A 12,445-nucleotide genomic window follows, 5' to 3' on the forward strand; every position below is an offset into this window, starting at 1 on the left:
CCTATAAGCAAGGCAGCTCTGGGAATAGCTTAACTGTAGATTTGGGGGAAAGAGAAAGATAAAGGATGACCTCAGAAGTTCAACCTGAGAAAGACTGTCGTGCCAGTAGTGTGACTATAAACTACTGACCCGGACTTTTCATTTCTTTTTAATACATTTCACCGGAATGAATGGAATAATAATAAAATACATACATATGTATATACGTGCATGTGTATATTCTTTTTGGGGCGCTTATCACCTATTACCTGTAAAACTGCATTGCAGAGAACGGTTGTGAAACTCTCCAGGGTTTGTTTCGGAGCCAGTTCATGAGCATATATGGAAAGAGTTCTCTATATATTCCAGCTACAAAAATCGTCTTCATCAGACTTGTATTCATACCTTCCTGGCACCTTCTAGTGCCAGTTCAACACGCCCAATGAATAAAATTCACTAGTGAGTTCTTACCTTTGTTTTTCCCATGCTGGCCACAGAACTCTTTAGACTCATGAGGCTACATGTCTTCTTTGGTTGGACCCATTATGGTCATTGTCACAAAGAGTTCTCTTACACGTAGTTGCTATAGCAACTTTCTACTTGTCCATGAAGGTATTGGACTGACTACTGGAAAGGTGATCCAATAGTTGATCCAGATGATCCTATGTGCATGGGAAATATGGTCTCTCAGCTTAGAAACTGAAATAATTGCACATTTTGTTCTTTAAGTGACCAAGATGGCTGATTAGAGACGTTTACCGATTGGTTACTTAATAAGTTGCCATTCATTTAAAATTTTTTAAAGGAGACTAACAGTAATAGATTATCTAGCTATCTATGTGTTTTAAATCTCCCAATAACTAGGGAAGGATGTTTCCAAATGAACATGAATTATAGCTCTGTTTATTATACCATTGTAAAAGCTAATACTTCGACTTAATATAACAGCTGCTTTTAAGCTATCAGGAGTCAAGAATAAGTGAAAATACACATCAATTTCCAAAAATATATTTGAATTCTTTTATTTTGATTATACAAAATCGTACATTTTTCTCTAATAAAAAATTTGGATTGATACCTCTAGTTAAGATAGAAATATTCTAAACCTTACTTAGCCAAATAAACAAAAGAGCAAATATAAAACTGTATCAGAGTTTTGATAGGTATTTGCTTATTTGGCATGGTCATTCTCTCATTCATTCACTAATTCAAATATTTATTGAACTCCTGCTATGTTCTAGGCAAGCAAACTTGCCTGAGTCTGGGACTATTTAATAAATTAAAGTGATAATCTTATCAATTTATTATGGAGAAAATGGTTCAGTGTAATGCCCAGGGATGATGTGAATCAGCCTCGATACAAAATTTGTCATAGCCTAGAGTATAAAACTAACCCTATTGTTTTGATTACTTTTTTCCCATTCTATTGGCTTTTTCCTCACTTTATTGTCTCACTTTGGTTAAACACTGCTTTTGAGGTTCCCCTTTTCTCTCTCATTTAAGGCATCTTAGATCTTCTGGACTGTAGCATGTACAGCCTAAGTTAGACTGTACATTTTGCAGGTAAGAAAACTAAGGTTGAAAGAGGCCTCCTAGGGTGACCTAGGTTTTGCAGTTGGTCAGTGAAATGTATATTTGCCTGAGTTTATGGGTCATGTGTCAAAGAGATAGTATCAGACCTATGAATTAAGAATTTGGATTTTGACTGCTTTATTTTCTTTCCCAAAACAATGCTCGTGATAAAACCATGTGGAACTGGCCGAAGTCATGAAGAGCGTGAAGTAAATACAATCCAGATCCACAAACATATTTTTGGAATAGTTCCCCTAGTTGAGGCTCTGTAGAGAGAAGCATGACCTAGGATGACTTTTTTACTTAGAAACACAAATATGGAGGAATTCATTATTTGGAGGCTGAGGGATCAATGGAGAAAAGCTTATTCAGTTGAGAATAAAATGGTGTAGGCCTCGGTTCCCTCATCTGTAAAATGGAACAAATACTAGTTAGAGCGGATGATTTCCAGTGATTCTTGGATTTCAAGCATTCTATGTGTTTAGGCTGGAGTTACTCAGAATTCCATGTATTGGTTCCTGGACTTTCCAAGGCCACTGGGATTAGATGAGAATGCAAGAGAGAGTGACAGATAGAAACATCACACTCACAGGTCATGAAATTCCAGAGGGAACACTCAAGACTGTTAACCCATTCAGCTAAATACCCAAAACTGAACGTAAAAGGTTAAGAAGGAAAATTTTTTCTCTACTTTGAGGTACCTTGAGGCAGGGGGGGCTTATGGCAGAATGAGACTTTCCCAAAGGACACATTAATATGGTAGTATGAAATAAATATGTGGAGACTGGGCCCTTTATTTGCTGGAATCAAGAATTTCAGGTTCCATAGAAGCATGTCAAGAATCTCTTCTCTTTACTAGTTCTAGACATATTCATTGAGGAATATGTCCATGGCCTGAGAGGCTCTAGGTCTGAGAGCTTCTAATTTCAGAATTGCTGTTGACTCATGCTTTGGTATTGGATAACTTTTTCAATATCTGAGCCCATTTTCTTTTCTGCAAGATGTAAAATAGGTTCCCCCAAACTATTTCTGGTGCTAAAAATCTGTGTTATCAGTGTATCTTTTGATACCCCTAAAGCAAGAGAGTGACAACATTATGGTGGTGGTTGGAGTGACCAGCGTCCCAAGCGATGTGAGTTATGGCTGAATGACCAATTCAGAGGACCTGGGCTGAGGTGGTTTCTATAGAGAGGAAGAAGAAAAATCCAACATTGAAAAAATAATTTGCAGTTGAGTGAGAACAGTTTGTCCTCTGGGCTGAGTTAAATAGGTGATGATGGTTCTGCTGTTGTACACAATGGCATGTAGGATATGGTGGAGGAGTCCTGACTGTCCAGCCCAGCACACCGCTGTGGAGTCCGAGAGACTGTCTGCATTTAGGGTTGGTGTAAGCTATAGGTTCTTAAAAGGACTAGAGCTCATGTGGCTGTTTGGGTCTATATACCTGTGAACGTGTGTCAGGGAGGCCAGCACATGGTGTCAGGCCGAAGTGCCGGCAAATGTGGGGGGATATGCTAACCCAAAGACCATATGGCAGCATGTGGTAGACCTCTAGTGGATATTCTAAAGTTTGGGGGCAGAACTTTAAAAATAGGAGACTAGTTTTAAAGGAACAGTGAAAGGGCAAATTGATTGTAGTCCCTGGAAATGTGGGAGGTTATAAAAGCTTAGTAACAGGAAGGAGACAGAAGCCCATTTACTAGAAACTAAAGTGAGGGGCATAAGAGAGCGAGGCGTCAGAATGGCTCATCCGTGAGCTGCTTGAGGCATGGATTAGGATTTTCTGAATGCTGTCAATGGTCAGGGTTGGTCAGGGTCAGTTCAGAGGCCTGGTCTTGCATTTAGCCGAGTGGTAGCCATGAAGCTGCCATTGCTCTGGGCAGAGAACAGACATGGGAACTGGGAACCCCGCACTGTGGTTGTTGGGAAATTCACAAATTGTCCTAAGGTCAAGCTGCCACAAGACAGCCTAGACCAGAAGTCTAGGATGTGCTCTTTCTTCCTTGTTCTTAGTTTGCTTCATAAAATTAAGGAAAAAGTAGCAACAGTCTTCAATTTTATAAGGTCCTTGACCTTATGTTTATGATTATTTACACTCAAATCGTCAGTGCAATCTGACCACCTGATAGCTTCCTCCTTCTTACAGTAGGGACTTGTCAATAATACCTAAGTCCTTACAATGTAAGACATACCTGCCTTGTGCCAGAGATGGTCCTTGGAGTTGTAGATGCCGTATTTAATCTTTCAAGTGGCTAATTAGCTCTCCTTCATGAGGCTTGAATCTGAATACTAGCCCAGATTTCCTTGTGACAAAGTCCGTTCCTTTCCATGAGGCCATCCCGACTTTCAGCTTGAAGTAATTTCTTCCCTGTTTCTCAATCTACTTTTAACAAACAATGAAGATTTTCAAAATTCCAGCTACTGTGCTTAGAGGTTCATAACTGCTGCCTTCTCTATGCATACCTTTAAATACTTAAAAAGCCTTGTTTGTTTATTTGTTTTAACTGTGGGAAATGTAAATGTAACTCACAGGTTCCTGAATCGAAAGGGATAGCACTGAATTTTGAATCTTAACATGACGGCCGTGCATGGGCATGAAGGTAGTATGAGCATTGATAACTGTGTTTTATGACTTGTTACATTCCGTGACTATAACCAAGATCTACAAGATGTATGTCGGCTTTTTTTCCTGCATAACCCCAGTCCTTCTGCCTCTTTTTTTTTTTTTCCCTGAAAGAAAATATAATGAACATGGTACATTACTTTAAAAAGTAGGTTTCATGGTGCAGTTGGTAGCAAATGGTGTTAAGTGGTGATGGAACATGATTTTTGGAAATAAACCATTTAAGGGAAGAGGAGAAAAGCAGATACTGTCACCTGTGCCCTCTGTTTGCATTGGAGGACACGCTGCAAAGGTGGGAGATGTTTGCGCTCACTGTGGGTGGCCAGGACTGTGGAGAACCCTATTTTATTTATCTTAGAGGAGTTGCTGTAATTGTTGCCCAGAACTACTGGCATTTGGGGTTTACGCATCACTGAATTCCTATTGGTATTTGAAGAGTAGGACCTATGGTGCCTCTCACTTACGGTGAGAAGTTACGTAGCTGGTTCCCAAACTGGCCCTGTTCAGGACCACAGGCAGGCCCCGTTGTTAGCGCTGTGTGTCTCGAGATCTTGTCTGGGCTTGACAGCTTAAAAGCCTTCTGGAGGAGTTCAGCAAGGGGAAGCAGTTAAGAACATTGTAACAAAACTAAACCGGGAAATATCCTGCAGCCAGTGGAAACGTTTATAAAGAGTCTGCAGTAGCACCGAAAATGCTGACATTCTAATGGTTTAAGTGGAGCAAAAAATTCCCATAATATAACATTTTGAATGCAGAATGATCCCAATTATATTTTAGAAACGCATAGTGAAAAGACAAAACGGAAAGATCCCAAAATGTTACTAGTAGCTAACTCTGGCTGGATGAATATGGGTTCATCTTTCTTTGCTCTTTATACACATATTCTTAATTTTACTAATGTTAGTTATCTGTAACTTTATAGCAAGTATATATTTTATAATTAGGAGAATAAAAGCTTTTTTTTCATGGTAATCATTTCTTATATTTGGGGGAAGCTCACTTTCGTGTTCAGGGAAATTCACTTTTCCTTTGTGATTTTGGTTTCTCAGGTGACCCTTACTTGACTGAATTAACACGTTGCTTTGTGTAAAATCACACCTATTTGACACAAGTACTGAGGTGATCTAGAAGACTTGACAGTTTTAACAGTATGAGGCAAATGCTAATTTTAAGAGAGGAGTTGAATTATGAGTTACAAAAGGGTATGTGTTCTTTCCCAGTTAGGGTACAGGGCGATTTATCATCTCTCTAGAAGACAGCTGTATTTGGAGCACTTCATTAAGGAGAGTATTCAGGTTTTGTCAACCTACTGAAATTAGGGCAGTCCTGAGAAATTTTGCAGAGACAGACGTAACGACAAAACAATGATAATTATGGTAATCATTGATCCTTAAAAACCATGTTCAGTGCATTCCCATTACTTCCTCAGAACATCTTTCTGAGGTATCTGTACCCCTCGTGTAAACGTGAGAAAACTAAAGCATGAGGCTCAGTAACACCATATTCCGACAAATTCTCAGCGTGTATATTACATATTTGGGATTTGAATCCACGTGGTCTGTCTCAACAACGTATTCGGCTCATAAAGTATTTTGGGGATTCTAGTAAATTTCATCGAGGAATGTATATTGAACCATCTGGTTTTCCTTTAACTGTACTAAGGTAGAGAAACAAAGGCTATTTGGACCAGTAAAAATACCTGATAAAAAATAGCAATTAGTAGTTTCTAGGGTTTCCTGTTGGACAGTATCAAAGTGGATAAAACTAGAATTTCAAAAGCTTATTAGGTGTTTCAAAGTCATGCCTAATGTTTAAAATTTTCAGATATGGAGAACACTTGTATTTTTTCAACTTAACATTAGATTTGCATAAAGGAGGTATTGGCCTGGGAGACAGGCAGTGTAAGTGAATAAACCAAGAATCAGATAGACTCCCCTTGTAATTGAGGCTTCCCCATTTATGGTATCTCTGACCTTGGGGAAATTATTTAACCTCAGAAACCCAGTACTTCGCATCTGTAAAATGGGATTAATAGTACCACCTTATAGGAAGGAATAGAGGAGGTAATTTCCGTAAACTGTTTGCCTGGCACAGTGACTGAGGCATGGTAAAATAGCACTCACTGGGTCAAAGAGAGTTGCCATTCTTTACATTATTGAGAGTTGGGAAGCGTGGAGCCTAGATCCATTCCTGCTGCTGTCACAGGTCATGAGCAAGTCACTTAACCCTTCTGGATCTCAGACTTAATGGGAGTAATGACACTGAAATTTTTACCTACAAAATGAGGAGGAAGCCAGATTATGTAGGAACCAGTCTTTTGGAAAAGTATGAAGGGATGTACCAATGTGCAAGTTAAAGATGAAGGGAACCGTGGGCAGAATGGGCAAAGTAATGAACTTAAGTTTAAGTTGTAACTGGAACTTTCCCAGAGGAGTTCGATTTAGAGAGAATAAATTGAGTTGTATTCAGTCGATGAAAAAAAGCTTGAACCCAGACCCCCAGCAGCTAGATTACCCTGATTTGTGCCCTCTCACCAAGAAAGGACCAGCTCTAAACTGGACCTTGTGGGAGGTCTTTATTGCATGTTTTCTGAAGTGAAGGCTGTATCTTTGGTTTTTAGGGAACTTCCTGGAAGGCCTGGCTGAGGTTTCCCTTTTCACTCAGAAACCCATTTCTTCAGCCTGGCAAGCTATGGAAGCATCAAGTGTAGGTGTGTGTGAACTTCTCCCTCCCTTCAGGACAAGTGCTTATAAAAATTATCTGTATGCTAAAGTGCCGCCATTGCTCAGCAAGGTTTTGCTTTGGCAAACTCGCATCAGAATTCCTGGCTATTCATTCTCTGGGGCGCCTAGGTGGCTCAGTTGGTTGAGTGTCCAGCTTCAGCTCATGTCATGATCTCATGGTTCGTGGGTTCATGCCCCACGTCAGGCTCTGTGCCTGGACAGGCTCCAGGTCAGAGCCTGGAGCCTGCTTCTAATCCTGTGTTGCCCTCTCTCTCTGCCCCTCCCCAGCTTGCTCACGCATGGTGTCTCTCTCAAAATATAAATAAAACGTTAAAAAAAATTTTTTGAAGAATTCCTGGCTATTCTCCCATCCCTCTGCAAGGTCATAGTGGGAATACTGCCCAACCATGCGTCCTGTAGCAAACAAACATTTAAGAGTCAGGACAAAAAGAAATGATAGTCTAGCCCTGCTGCTGCATTTGTTGAAATGGGTTCATGATTCTCACCATGTTTCCTCACACAGTGACATGCTACAGCCTGGATTGGGGAAAGACACCGTAATTTCTTTGGAATCAGAAGTTGATTTGTAGTTGGGGGTTACATATCTTTTCAGTGACTTTCTCAGGCTCCCATTCACCCTAGATTCCAATAGAAATCATGTTGTCTGTGCAGAACAGCGCCAGCCCCTATGCCAATCAAGTTTAATCCATCTGCCGGGACTGCTTTCCTGCAACGAGTATTTGGAGGCATTCCCTATTAAAATATTCGGTCTTCAGCATTGTCTTCTGCCTTGAAAGCAAATCTGAAGGCTTGATAGGGGCTACCGTCTTACTATTATCATTATCGTTATTATTGTTGTTACTTTGAAGAGCTGTTGATTTGGGAGTGAGAAGGAGACTGGTTCAAACTTAACGTGTCCCCTTGGCCACCCCTCCCTAAAAGATGATTTAAAAACAGGCACTGAGCCAGAGAATTTTCAAGGCTAACTTTCTCACGTGGAAGAGAAAAATTATTGCAATGCCCTTTAGCTAAGTACACTCACTTCAGCCTTTATGGATGGCAGTGGTCACGTGTTCACCTCTTCACGAAGAAGAGAGCTTGAAACAATCACACATCAGAACCTCTGGAGACTGGGGGCGGGATGATATCTGATAGTAGGACGCAGGGAGTACCTGTAACATTTTTGTGGTATTTTTTTTTAAAGGAAAAGGCTTTTTGAGGAAGTTATTTTCCTGCCCAAACCTGAAGTATTTCTAACCTCCTTTTCATCTTACCCATCATTGCTCTAGCAGAAAGAGATAGCTGACATGCCTGAGTCTTAGCAGACCTGTGGGCCCTTTGCAGAGTGTGCAGGTCAGATAACAACAGGCCCTTTACAGTTCCTCATTCAAATGGGTGTATGCAGGACTGAAAAGGAGCAAACAGAATTATGCAAACATGGTGGATGAAGACTTTCTAGTAAACTTTTAGCAAATATTGACTCAGAACTGGGAATTAATCTGAAATTTATTCTCATCCAAAGTATCCAGGAAAGTCCCCGATTTGATAAAACAGGGTGATTTCATGTAGAAATGACATAGAGTAAGGCATAGAAAGAAACAGGGTCTGGCCAAGGTAAGAACAGAGTGTAATTGGATTTGTGTGTTATTTTTTACGGGTATATAAAAGACAGAATGAGAGAGAGAAAGGGGACAGAGAGAGAAAAAAGAGAGGGGGAGAGTTTGGGCTGAATGAAAGCTGTTACAAAGTTGTCCTCTATAAAATGCGATCTTATACCCTTGTTCCTGATGGGTCCTTGAACCTGTGAGTAGTCATACCTGTAGTCATGATGATTTGGTCTCTGGATTTTGTGAAAATTGGTATCTTCATATTGCATTCCTACCTGGCTTTAGCTGTCTGTACACAACTGTGAAGTAGGGAGGTAGCAGCTTTAACAACTTTAGGAGAATTCAGGTCACCTTATAAATTTAGTGTCTACCTGGTAATTGCCTTCTTGTAAATTTGGCAGTCTCACTTACCTTCCCCACCCTCATACCTTTCAGGTTTAAAAAAAAAAAAAAAAAACAAAACACTGTCCCTTTTATGTCAAATGACATTACTCTAGCTTTCTGCTTGGTGAACTCCTACTATCCCTTCAAGACCCGGATCAAATATACCCGCTTTGTGAAGACCTTCCCATCTCTAAATGGAACTAATTTCTTCAATATTTCTCAGAGAAGAATCTCAATAATGGTGGTTAACACTTATTGAGCACTTAATATGTGCCAGTCCCTTTATAAGCAATAGCTATTTAATCAGCATCATCCCCAGTTTACAGATGAGATTACTGAGGCTTATAGGAGGTCAGTAATATGCTTAGTAAAGGTAAGCACAGGCAGAACCATGGTCCAAATCTAAGTCTTGCTGATGCTTTCCGTAACATAAACGACCCTCGAAGTGACCTCTTAATCTCTGTGTTCTCTCTTATTCTCCCTCCTCCCATCCCTTTTTAGGTATATAAAATTTATGGTCATATTGATTACAGTTTGGTATGTAATCCAAACAAAACTGTGAGATTCAAGATGGTAAAAATGGCATCTTCGTAACCCCTGTTAAAGGATAATTTCTCAAAACCCTGATTCATACAGATATAAAATGAACACATTAAAATTTTGATTCAACTCAGTAATAAAGGAGGGTACCAAGAAATTTGTTGTAACAGGTTCACAGGAGAACCACAAATTTGTATGGAATAAAAGAACGTTGACATGAATTTATAAATGGATTCAAAACTAGAGGGGGAGTCGATTGAACTTCCACTGGGCAGAACTTATTTGCATCTGTAGATAAGAGTTATTTGCATTGCTTTCATTTATCTACAAGTTAGGAAGTTATAAAATAGCCCAAAGGCTAAGGCATTTCTCCCTGTGGGATCAGATAATGCCTAGGGGCTTCGGCATTTCACTGGAAGGACGCTCTTTCCAAAGTCACCTCTGAGAAGCAGTATTGCATAGCAAAGGGCTCAGGATTTAGACAGGTTCCAAATCGAGAGTCCCAAGCTTAATGTGGGATCTTTAGTAAAATTTGGAGTATGCAAGAAAAGCACATGCATGTGTGTGTACACATGCACACATATACATTATGCAGAGGTCTTGAGAGAATTGAATGTAATAATATAGGAAATAATATAGAAATGTAGGGGAAAGCCTCTGGCATATAATAGATACTGCTAAATATTAGATATTAGTAATGTAGTGTCTAACATATAGTTGTTGCTTACTAACGTTTGTTCAGTGACAGAATCAGGAGTGGGCAAACTTTTATCTGTAAAGTTCCAGATCATAAATATTTGAGACTCCGCAGGCCATATGGCATGTGTCACAATTATGAAACTCTGCTGTTGTAGCATGAAAGTGGCCATAGATAATATTTAAGCAAATGAATGTAGCTGAGTTACAGTAAAACTTTGTTTATAGAAACATGCATTGGCCTTTATTTTGCAAATGGACTGTAGCTTGCCGACCTGTGGACTAAATGAATAAAATGGCTCATTCAAAAGCTTGGGGTGGAGGAATAATCTCTAGTCCTACCTGTTGGTAGACCTTGCCAGCATCATTCAACAGAGAAATCTGGGCAGAGTTTGGCCAGTGGTAATTAGAAGTTACAACACGATGGAGGGTATTTCCCTTTGTTATTATTCAAAGTAAAGTGACCACTGGAATTACAGTCAGACCTAGATTTGATTGTCTTTTCAACCAAATACTAGCTGGGTGATCATAGTCAAGTCACCCACCTGATCTGTACCTTGTATACACCAACCTTGTGATAATCATGGGGAAATGTAAACTATAACGTACTCTACCAAGGTAATAAGTACTCATGCCCAGAAGGGGAAAAGGTTCTCCTTGGGTTCTTCTGCTGTGTGGGAACTATGTAATTTTTATGGTTGAATTATGGACTAGCTATTTCAGAAAGGGATAAAGATGTAAGGTGAAATAGTTCTTTTTATTACGAAACAGGCCCTAGAGTAGTATGTATTGAGTATGAAAATTATTGTATTGGATTAACTTTGAAAGGTTGTTAAATGTTGGCATCATGTTAAGTAGCCTTACAAACAAGCATCTGTTTTGAAACGTACTAACAAGATGTCCCAAATGTAGCAAAAATGGTCTTTTTGCCTTAGGCATGACTGATTTTTTGAAAATCAATCAATCAACCCAACCCAACCCAACCCAACCCAAAGTTGGAAAAGAAAAAAATTACAGATCATTAAAACCCGACTGAACTGGCCACACACTTTAAAGAAGACCTATTATCCGTGCAAATATGAAGCTACCTGCACTTCTGTTCAGCACAATTAACTAAACAATGAATCCATTAACAACCACTTGTGAAATGTTAAGCCTTGCTTTACATCTTTACAGCTTGGCTTTCCAGAGTTGGAAAGGTAGAGAAAGACAGTAGAATTTGTTTTTCTTTCGCAGAGTTTTAATTAAAAAGATCTTGTTTAGTCAATTAAACACAACACCTCCTCAGGAATATCTCCTCCAACATTTAAAAAATTAAATGCATGTGTTTTCGATGTCCCTTAAGGTTCTTTCTCCTGGACTGAGTCAGATGAAGTGTTTTCAGACCAGTATTTGAAAATGACCCACATTTTGTTCTGGAAGTTGTGATTGTAATTATTGATTAAAAAATAATCTGTGTGCTCCATTTTAGGACAATCTGCTCTTACATCTGGGTGTGTTGTGTTCTGTAAGAGAAGGTTGTATAGCTGGGAGGATGGCAGAAGGACAGAGACACTGAGCAGTCTGCTTGGGGCAGAGCCACCTACTGGCCCTGTGCCTTTGCCAAATTGCTTCATCTTTCTGAGTCTCAGTTTCCTCTTTGTAAAATGGGAGAAAGATGGGGCCTACCTGCCACAAGGATTAAATGAAAACAGTCATGTGAAAGGCATTGTAGATGGCTTGTAGATGGCTACACTCTTGCGCTGTCTTCACATGGCTGAGAGAGACATCATCTTTCTTCTATCTCTTTTTATGAGGCCACTAGTCCGATTCATGACCTAATTGTCTCCCAGATGCTCCATATACCTAGTACTACCACATCAGGGATTAGGGATTCAACATATGAATTTTAGGGGAGGACACAAAATTCAGTCCATAGCACCAGATCAATGATAAAAGTGTGGACAGGATGGAACCACAGGAGACTTAATAGTGTAGCATATTGTGGTTCATTTGTGGCGACTTCTCTGACCCTCATTTGCAGTATGCTTATGATGGCTTCCATTTTAATATCATCGTCAGATTTCTACTGCTATTGTTTCATACCCTCTCCTTTCTATCTTTCCATCTTTCCATTCCCCTGCCCCCACCTCCTCTCACGTCCTGCACAGAGCCTCAGTTTTCCTAAAAGCCTGCTTTCTTTGTGGCCCCCTGCACCTCTCAGTGGGTGAGGGAGGAGGATGTTTTCCATGGCCTTCAGGGCTGATTCAGGCCCCACCACCTGTCTTTCTGTCTGTGATCTCGCTTCCAAGCCCAAAGCCTTTCGAACCTTCCACTGCTCA

General features: G+C 40.0%; 1 protein-coding gene across 3 annotated transcripts in view; it reads left to right on the forward strand.

Annotated features, from left to right (window-relative positions):
• The window catches only part of MPPED2 (metallophosphoesterase domain containing 2), a 174,662-nt gene that overhangs the window by 27,717 nt on the left and 134,500 nt on the right, over positions 1–12,445 (forward strand). The gene's annotated exons all lie outside the window — the stretch shown is intronic.

This window comes from Puma concolor, chromosome D1, assembly GCF_028749965.1.
Source record: "Puma concolor isolate L17-30 chromosome D1, mPumCon1.1.hap2, whole genome shotgun sequence".
Classification (NCBI taxonomy): Eukaryota; Metazoa; Chordata; class Mammalia; order Carnivora; family Felidae; genus Puma; species Puma concolor.